At 42.4% G+C, this 8,663-nt stretch overlaps 1 non-coding gene across 1 annotated transcript; it reads left to right on the forward strand.

The window, feature by feature from the left end:
* Positions 1-2,263: 2,263 nt before the first annotated feature.
* LOC123323491 lies at positions 2,264-2,367 on the forward strand. Its single transcript, XR_006539432.1, has one exon. It is a non-coding gene; the product is annotated as a U6 spliceosomal RNA (small nuclear RNA).
* The last annotated feature ends 6,296 nt before the right edge of the window (positions 2,368-8,663 follow it).

An 8,663-nucleotide genomic window follows, 5' to 3' on the forward strand; every position in this document is an offset into this window, starting at 1 on the left:
AAAAAAAAACCTGGGGAAGAATACATATTACATTATAACCTTAGATGGGCAGGATTGGTGAAGAAGGACAGAAAACCTCTTTTAAGTAAAAAAATCTAATAAGGTAAAAAAATTAAATGACAAATGTTGCCAAGGAGCCATGTGGGGCCTGTTTAACTTCCCTAAGGACTGCTGCTGTAACAAATTACCACAAACTTGGTGGCTTAAAGCAACTCACATTTATTACCTTACAGTAATAAGGTACTTGCGCGCTCTAGGGGAGAACCTGTGTTCTTGCTCTTTCCAGCTTCCCGGGGCTGCTTGCATTCCTGGACTCAGGCCATTTTCAAAGTGAGCAATGCCAGTCCCATCCTTCTCATATGGCATCATTCTGACACTCTTTTTTTTCCATTTTTAATGACCCTTGTGATTACACTGGGCCCACCGAATAATCCAGGAAAATTTCCCTATCATGGTGTCAACTGATGAGCAATCTTAATTCAACCCCCAAGCTCAATTCCCTTTTGCCATGTAAGGATACATAGGTGAAGACTCCAGAGGTCAGGACACGGACATTTGGGGACAACCATTATTCTGCCTACCATAGAATGTCAGGACACCAGCCACTTCCGGGACTACGCAAGGATGGTCCCAACATGAGCCACAGGGGCTGGAATGCTAGTAATTTATCTGGAGAGGATGAATGTGGCTTTATAATCTCAGTCTGACCGTATGTCTAGTATAGCCTGAAGGAAAACTTGTTAAGCTAGTTTTGTACCTACGTTGTTGAACCTGGAAGCAAAGAGGACTCCCAATTGTTCAAACCCTTTACTTCCCCTCCCCCATTTAAAATTTTTCAGGTGTATTTACCAGCCCTATGTCTGCATCAGGGCTTCTGCTCTTGTGTGGAGTTCTTCATCCACCAACACAACTACATCCCTAGAGTGAAAATAGGTCACCGCAGTACTCCATCCCCAGCACGCTTCCTGAGAAAGTTCTACCCCTCACGAAAACCCCTGCTGAAATACTCCTCATCACTCTTCACTGATAAATGGTGTGAGTGAGGAACACTTTTTTGAGGTGTATATGTGTGATACACACACAGACACGCATATACAAAATCTACTCTGGAGGTTTAGGTAGGAAAAGAGACAGAGAATACAATTTGACTTCAAATAGAAATCCCATGCAAAATTAAGGAGTAAAAGTTAATTTGAAGATAATAAGAGAAACTACCTGTACAACGAAACAAAACCATACCACTTAGGAATATCCATTCTTTTCTAAGGTCTCAAGTGCACCTTTTTTGTGAACAATTATATAATTTCCCCCCTAAAGTTAATCATCCCTTCTAATTTCGTGGCATTAGTAATATTCAACTTGGAATTTGAAAATGAGGTCAGAAAAAAAAATCACCATCTGAAATGGAGCTAATGTGAATCAAGATGGGAGAGATTAATCATGAACAAGAGTGGATCTGCTTAGAGAAGTGGTATGGGTTAGGAGGGAAATAAGCCAGAACTTAAGTACTTATCTTTGGACTCCCAGTTCCAAAAGTTATACTCTTTAAAGTGGAGACAAAATGCTGATTAGTTGCATTTCAGAGGGATGGGCAAAGCTTCAAGGATGGGGTGGCTGTCCCAAAGAGGAGATTCCCTCTTTGGCAAAGAACAGGATTAGAGTCTCCTGTTTGGGAGGGCACTTCCTGTATTTGATCTATGTGGTCTCAGGTAAAGGTGTGGGCTCATCACAGTCTCTTAGCAAATATTCACTTGCTGACTGATGTGGGGTGTTTCTCCAGTGTAATGTTCTTTTTGATTTGGCTTAAAGGTGAAAAACATTAGAAACCAGGTGACAGCCTCCACAGTAGTAGATTCACAAGGAAATGATGTCAGGAGAGCAGGGGATGAAGAGGGTTTGGAGTGGGCTAAGGCCTGGAAATTTTGCATGGCTTTGGGCACATAAATCTGGGGAAATGCAACTGAGAAACACACAATTCCTATGTCATTTTTTAAGGCAACATAAAGAGCTCCTTTCATCTGCATGGGGCTTTTTATGTAATGTGGGTGTGTGTACTGGGTTGGGACAATGAACAGGGAGCACATGCATGCCATTCTCCAAGCGGGCCTACTAGAACATTCCTGTCACCACTGCCTCTCTCTCCCATTTCCTCCCTCTCTATCCATCATATGGAAAGAAGGGGAGCAACAAAGCCTAAGTCAAACTACACTTAGTAAAAAGCCATGTATCCTTGGGCAGTTAGCATATATTATTTAAATATGTTGTACTTGCTTCAGCAGCACATAGACTAAAATGGGAACGCTACAGAGATTAGAATGGCCCCTGTGTAAGGATGACAGGCAAATTCACAAACTGCTCCATATTTTTGTATGTTAACTAACTGGAGTTAAAATAAAAACTAGGGGCGCCTGGGTGGTTCAGTCAGTTAAGCGTCTGCCTTTCAGCTCAGGTCATGATCCCAGGGTCCTGGGATCAAGCCCTGCGTTGGGTTCTCCGCTCAGCGGGGAGCCTGCTTCTCCCTCTGCCTCTCCTCCTGGCTTGTGCTTTCTTTCTCATTCTCTCTCTCTCAGATAAATAAATCAATCTTAAAAAAAAATAAAAACTTAAAAAAATAAATATGTTGCTGGTGCTGATGACATATCCCCAAAAGGTTATGTAATCTGCTTGTGAAATGCACAACAAAGAAAGGTTATATCTTTATTGGCAATTGTAAGTTACACACCTCTTGTTCCCCACGCCCCCCACCCCACACTCATAGTGACTGTATATCAACTTGTCCATCAACTTTGGAGTCCAGAACAAAAGGCACATCAACTAAAAGAGAGAAGAGTTTTATTCTGTTAAAGAATAAAAGAAGGTCAACCCTAATGACTTCTCTAAAGATTTCCTGAGTTAAGAGCAAAAAAAAAAAAAAAAATCTTTAGCATTCGAAATTTAATGGTGCCACGCTTTGTTTTCTCTTTGCCAAATAAGGTTTAAGTCAAGGCTTATCTTTCTTGTCTGTGGGTCCTTATTGTTGGAAATTTTGAGGGTGCACTAAGCTTATCCTGACTATAGGTCAAAACTAGTTAAATGTCCTTCAGCAAGAAGGAACATGTTGAGAAATCGCAAATGATTGCTCTGTTTACATTTCTATTATAAAACTTAAATATTTGTTCTAAGTCAAAGATTATTACTTTCAGTCACTTTTTTTAATGAAAGTCATTTAGTGAAGCTACTCCAAAGCTAGAACATGAAACTTCTTTTTTTTCTTATCTATTGTACAGAAGCAATTAGAATTCAGTCCCTGCTCTAACCTGCAGAGACCCCTAACTTAATACAGAACTAGATTTTTTGGTGTATTTTGTCTTTGTTGGACAATACTAATGGATTTTTTAAAAAAGATTTTATTTATTTATTTGACAGAGAGAGAGAGCGAACACAAGTTGTGGGCAGAGGGAGAGGGAAAAGCGGACTCCCCGCTGAGCAGGGAGCCCAACACAGGGCTGGATCCTAGGACCCTGAGATCATGACTTGACACTCAATCAATTGAGCCACCCAGGTGCCCCATGGATTTGTTAATTATTCCTTGGAAATCAAGAGGTAGTTATAGAAGACTGAGTGGGGGGTGGGGAAAAGAATTACTCAGGTGAGGAAGTCTGCAAATTTAGTTTGAAGGCCATAACTTATTAACTGGATAACCTTGGGCAATAGATTAATCTGAATCACCTCTGATCTGAATGATATGAATTGCAGATGATTTGAAGGAACGGTAACTGTAAAACCCTAACATGGACTAATTAGTATACTAGTATACTAGTAATTAGGTCCTAAAAAGGAGTTAGACTGCCTGGGTTCAAATCCCAGCTCAATTGCCTAATGCACTGTGAACAGGAGTAAGTTATTTAACCTCTCTGTGCATCACTTCGCCATCCATAAAATGTAGACGAAAATAGCACCTATCCACAGAGGTACAATGGTTTAATGAGCTAGGATACAAAGAGCACATAGAAAGGACTACACAAGAGTTAGTTATTATGCTGAGCGGTCTTAATATTGAAATTGGTTAATGATCATTCCATTAACAGAATAATTTGTCATACATCATGCTTGAATGTAACCATCAAGAAGGAGAAAAGAAAAACCTTTATGGATGACGACCTAAACCATATACACCCAAAGAGCTTACTGTCTACACTCAGTAATGTGACTTTATTACTTCATACTTTGCTGTCTTCACCTTAACTTGCTGTCTCAGCAGATTCTTGCCCAAGAAGATAATAGTTGCAAATAACTTTATTGCTCACTCCAGGAACTTCCTGAAAGACACATCACTCCCTGCCAGACTCTGAATTCCTTGCCTTAAAAATCCTCACCTCGTTGTGGTCACCAATCCTAAATTATGACATCTCCATCCTTACATAATCCTAACCAACACTTCCTCGCGAAAGGCCTTCCTTAAGCCAGAATAGAATATCTCCTAACATCCTGGCTTCACCTCCCTACCGAAAGTTCTGTCAAGGTTGCTCTCTTTTACTGCAGTAAGGGTAAACCCAGCTTTGTCTTATCAACAAGTTATGTTGGTGATACCTGTGGAGAGCCAGTATTCCACGTGGATTAGTGAACTGAACTCTGGAACCAGAATTAGAAGCGAGGAGTTGAAATCACAGCCCTACCATTTGGACAAGTTACTAATTTTCAGATGCCTCTTCTGTAAAATGTACATGTATAAAATGTATACATACATGTACAGTGTGTACACAAGTGCTCACCGGGTAAGGAACGCTTAATGAATGTTTCTTACATTGCCCTTCCTCTTCTTTTTGGTTGCCTGCTGGGGAGGGGTAAGTTGGGTAAATGACTATACTGTTAGTCTGCTCAAGCCGTCACTTTCAGGTAAACCCTTGTTGGCCCCTCATCAGCCACCTTGTAAATACAGCCAGTGAGGTGAAGACTGTGGAGGATGGGGATACTCCTTCCTACCTGAGATACCATAGTTTCCTTTCTTCCTTCTGGTCTCCCTCCTTCCCTCCCTTTCTTTTTTCCTCCCTTTCTTCCTTCTCCCTCCCTTTCATTCTTCCTTCCTTTCTTCCTTAAGGTTTATTTATTTTAGAGAGAGAAAGAGAGCATGCACACATGAGCAGGAGGGGCAGAGGGAGAGGAAGAGAGAGACTCTCAAGCTAACTCTGCACTGAGCATAGAGCCCAACGCAGGGCTCGATCTCATGGTCCCGAGATCACAACTTGAGTGAAACCAAGAGTTGGATGTTTAACCGACTGTGCCACCCAGATGCCCCACCATAGTTTTCTGAAGGGAATACAGGTGGGACCCAGAGCAAGTATTAAACTGTATTTAGGGACACCTGGGTGGCTCAGTCGGTTGAGTATCTGCCTTTGGCTCAGGTCATGATCCCAGAGTCCTGGGATTGAGTTCTGGCATAAGCTCCTACCTCAGCTCCTACCTTTGTCCCTCCCCCTGCTTGCGTGCTCGTGTGTATGCGCGCTCTCTCTCTCTCTCTCTCTAATAAATACATTAAAAAAAAACCCTGTTTTTATCTGCAGAGAGATAGTAACTGATCCAAAATCCTATGGCTGGAGGAATGAGAAGGACCAACACTCAGCTCCTTTGTTCCTCAGAACCTTGCAGGCATGTGGGAGGTGAGCTATATGGTCATCTCCCAGGTCTTCATCACTTTGTGCACTGCCTCCTCTCCTCCTCCTTTCTCACTTCCTGTGCCAGTTATTGCTTCCTTGATGTTCAGGTCCAAATTTACCCTTTTCACCTGCAGGTGGGAAAATGGGTCAGGACCCTTGAAACTGTCCTCTGCTAGCTGCAGTGTTAAGCTTTGTAAGGGGTTTGAGGAGACACTGCAGGAGGAAAGGATTTCCCATCATGCTCTGATGGGCTTGCTCTGCAGGACCATTTAGATGCTGGGCTTCACTAGTACACAGGTCCCACAGTGCACAGAAGCTGTCAGCATCTATTGTCCAGAAGTTGCCCCTGGCACCCATCGGGAGTGGTTTTATAGCAGGGTGCCTCTTGTGAGACACCCCCCTGTGAACAGCTTCCCAGGAATCCTAGAGGATAGATTTTCTCTTGCAAGTTACCAGTGGGTTTCTGGCAACTTCTACTGGCTTGACACCACAATGACTTCTCTTTCATCCACTTAGTCATGACCCTGACTTCTCAAAAAGATCTGGATTTCAGCCTTCAGGGAGGGGTATCTTCCTTGGGCACTCTATGTTGAGTCTAGGGGTTTCAAATGCCCCTGTTTCTTCTATTCCTATCTTTTGTAGCATTCTCTTCACCTTTTAAAAAAGTTTTTATTTAAATTCCAGTTAACACACAGTGTTATATTAGTTTCAGGTGTACAATATAGCGATTCAATGCTTCCATACATCACCCTGTGCACAACAAAACAAGCACACTCCTTAATCCCCATCACCTGTTTAACCTTCCCCTCTGGTAACCCTCAGTTTGTTCTCTATAGTTAAGAGTCTGTTTCTTGGTTTGCTTTTCTCTCTCTTTTTCCCTTCACTCATTTGTTTTGTTTCTTAAATTCCACATGTGAGTGAAATCACATGGTATTTGTCTTTCTCTGACTTATTTTGCTTAGCATAATATTCTCTAGCTCCATACTCATTGTTGCAAATGGCAAGATTTCATTCTTTTCTATGGCTGGGGGGAGGGGCAAAGGGAGAGGAAGAGAGAGAATCTTTTTTTTTTTTTTTTTTTTGACGCAGAGAGAGACACAGCGAGAGAGGGAACACAAGCAGGGGGAGTGGGAGAGGGAGAAGCAGGCTTCCCGCGGAGCAAGGAGCCCGATGCGGGGCTCGATCCCAGGACCCTGGGATCATGACCTGAGCCACCCAGGCGCCCCGGAAGAGAGAGAATCTTAAAGGAAGCTCCACGTCCAGCCTGGAGCCCATTACAGGGCTCAGTCTCATGACCCTGAGATCACGACCTGATCTGAAATCAAGAATCAGACACTTAATTGACTGAACCACCCAGGCCACCCTGAGCTTCTAAAGAATTTAAAATCATTGATTTTATATCTTACCACTTTACTGAATTCGTGTATGAGTTCTAGCAATTTTGGGGTCGAGTCTTTTGGGTTGCATTTCTATGCACCAACAAGAAGACAGAAGAAAGAGAAATTAAGGAGTTAATCCCATTTACAATTACGCCCAAAACCATAAGATACCTAGGAATAAATCTAACCAAAGAGGCAAAGAATCTGTACTCAGAAAACTATAGAATACTCACGAAAGAAATCGAGGAAGACACAAAGAAATGGAAAAACATTCCATGCTCATGGATTGGAAGAACAAATATTGTGAAAATGTCTAGGCTACCTAGAGCAATCTACGCACTCAGTGCAATCCCTATCAAAATACCATCTACTTTTTTCAAAGAAATGGAAAAATAATCCTAAAATTTGTATGGAACCAGGAAAGACCCCGAATAGCCAGAGGAATACTGAAAAAGAAAAGCAAACTGGTGGCATCACAATGCTGGACTCCAAGCTCTATTACAAAGCTGTCATCATCAACACAGTATGGTACTGGCACAAAAGCAGACACAGAGATCAATGGAACAGAATAGAGAGCCCAGAAATGGACCCTCAACTCTATGGTCAACTCATCTTTGACAAAGCAGGAAAGAATGTCCAACGGAAAAAAGATAGTCTCTTCAACAAATGGTGTTGGGAAATTGGACAGCCACATGCAGAAGAATGAAACTGGACCATTTCCTTACACCACACACAAAAATAGACTCAAAATGGATTAAAGACCAAAATGTGAGACAGGAGTCCATCAAAATCCTAGAGGAGAACACAGGCAGCAACCTCTTCGACCTCAGCCACAGCAACTTCTTCCTAGACACATTGCCAAAGGCAAGGGAAGCAAGGGCAAATATGAACTATTGGGACTTCATCAAGATAAAAAGCTTTTGCACAGCAAAGGAAACAGTCAACACAACCAAAAGACAACTGACAGAAATGGGAGAAGATATTTGCAAATGACATATCACATAAAGGGCTAGTATCCAAAATCTATAAAGAACTTATCAAACTCAACACCCAAAGAACAAATAATCCAATCAAGAAATGGGCAGAAGACATGAACAGACATTTTTCCAAAGAAGACATCCAAATGGCCAACAGACACATGAAAAAGTGTTCAACATCACTTGGCATCAGGGAACTCCAAATCAAAACCTCAATGAGATGCCACCTCACACCAGTCAGAATGGCTAAAATTAACAAGTCAGGAAACGACAGATGTTGGCGAGGACTTGGAGAAAGGGGAACCCTCCTACACTGTTGGTGGGAATGCAAGCTGGTGCAGCCACTCTGGAAAACAGTATGAAGGTGCCTCAAAAAGTTGAAAATAGGGGTGCCTGGGTGGCTCAGTCGTTAAGCATCTGCCTTCAGCTCAGGTCATGATCCCAGGGTCCTGGCGATCCCAGGACCCCGCATCAGGCTCCCTGCTTGGCAGGAAGCCTGCTTCTCCCTCTCCCACTCCCCCTGCTTGTGTTCCCTCTCTTGCTGTCTCTCTCTGTCAAATAAATAAATAAAAAATCTTAAAAAAAAAAGGTGAAAATAGAGCTACCCTATGACCCAGCAATTGCCCTACTTTGGGGTATTTACCCCAAAGATACAAATGTAGGGGCGCCTGGGT

Source organism: Neomonachus schauinslandi, chromosome X, assembly GCF_002201575.2.
Source record: "Neomonachus schauinslandi chromosome X, ASM220157v2, whole genome shotgun sequence".
Taxonomy (NCBI): Eukaryota; Metazoa; Chordata; class Mammalia; order Carnivora; family Phocidae; genus Neomonachus; species Neomonachus schauinslandi.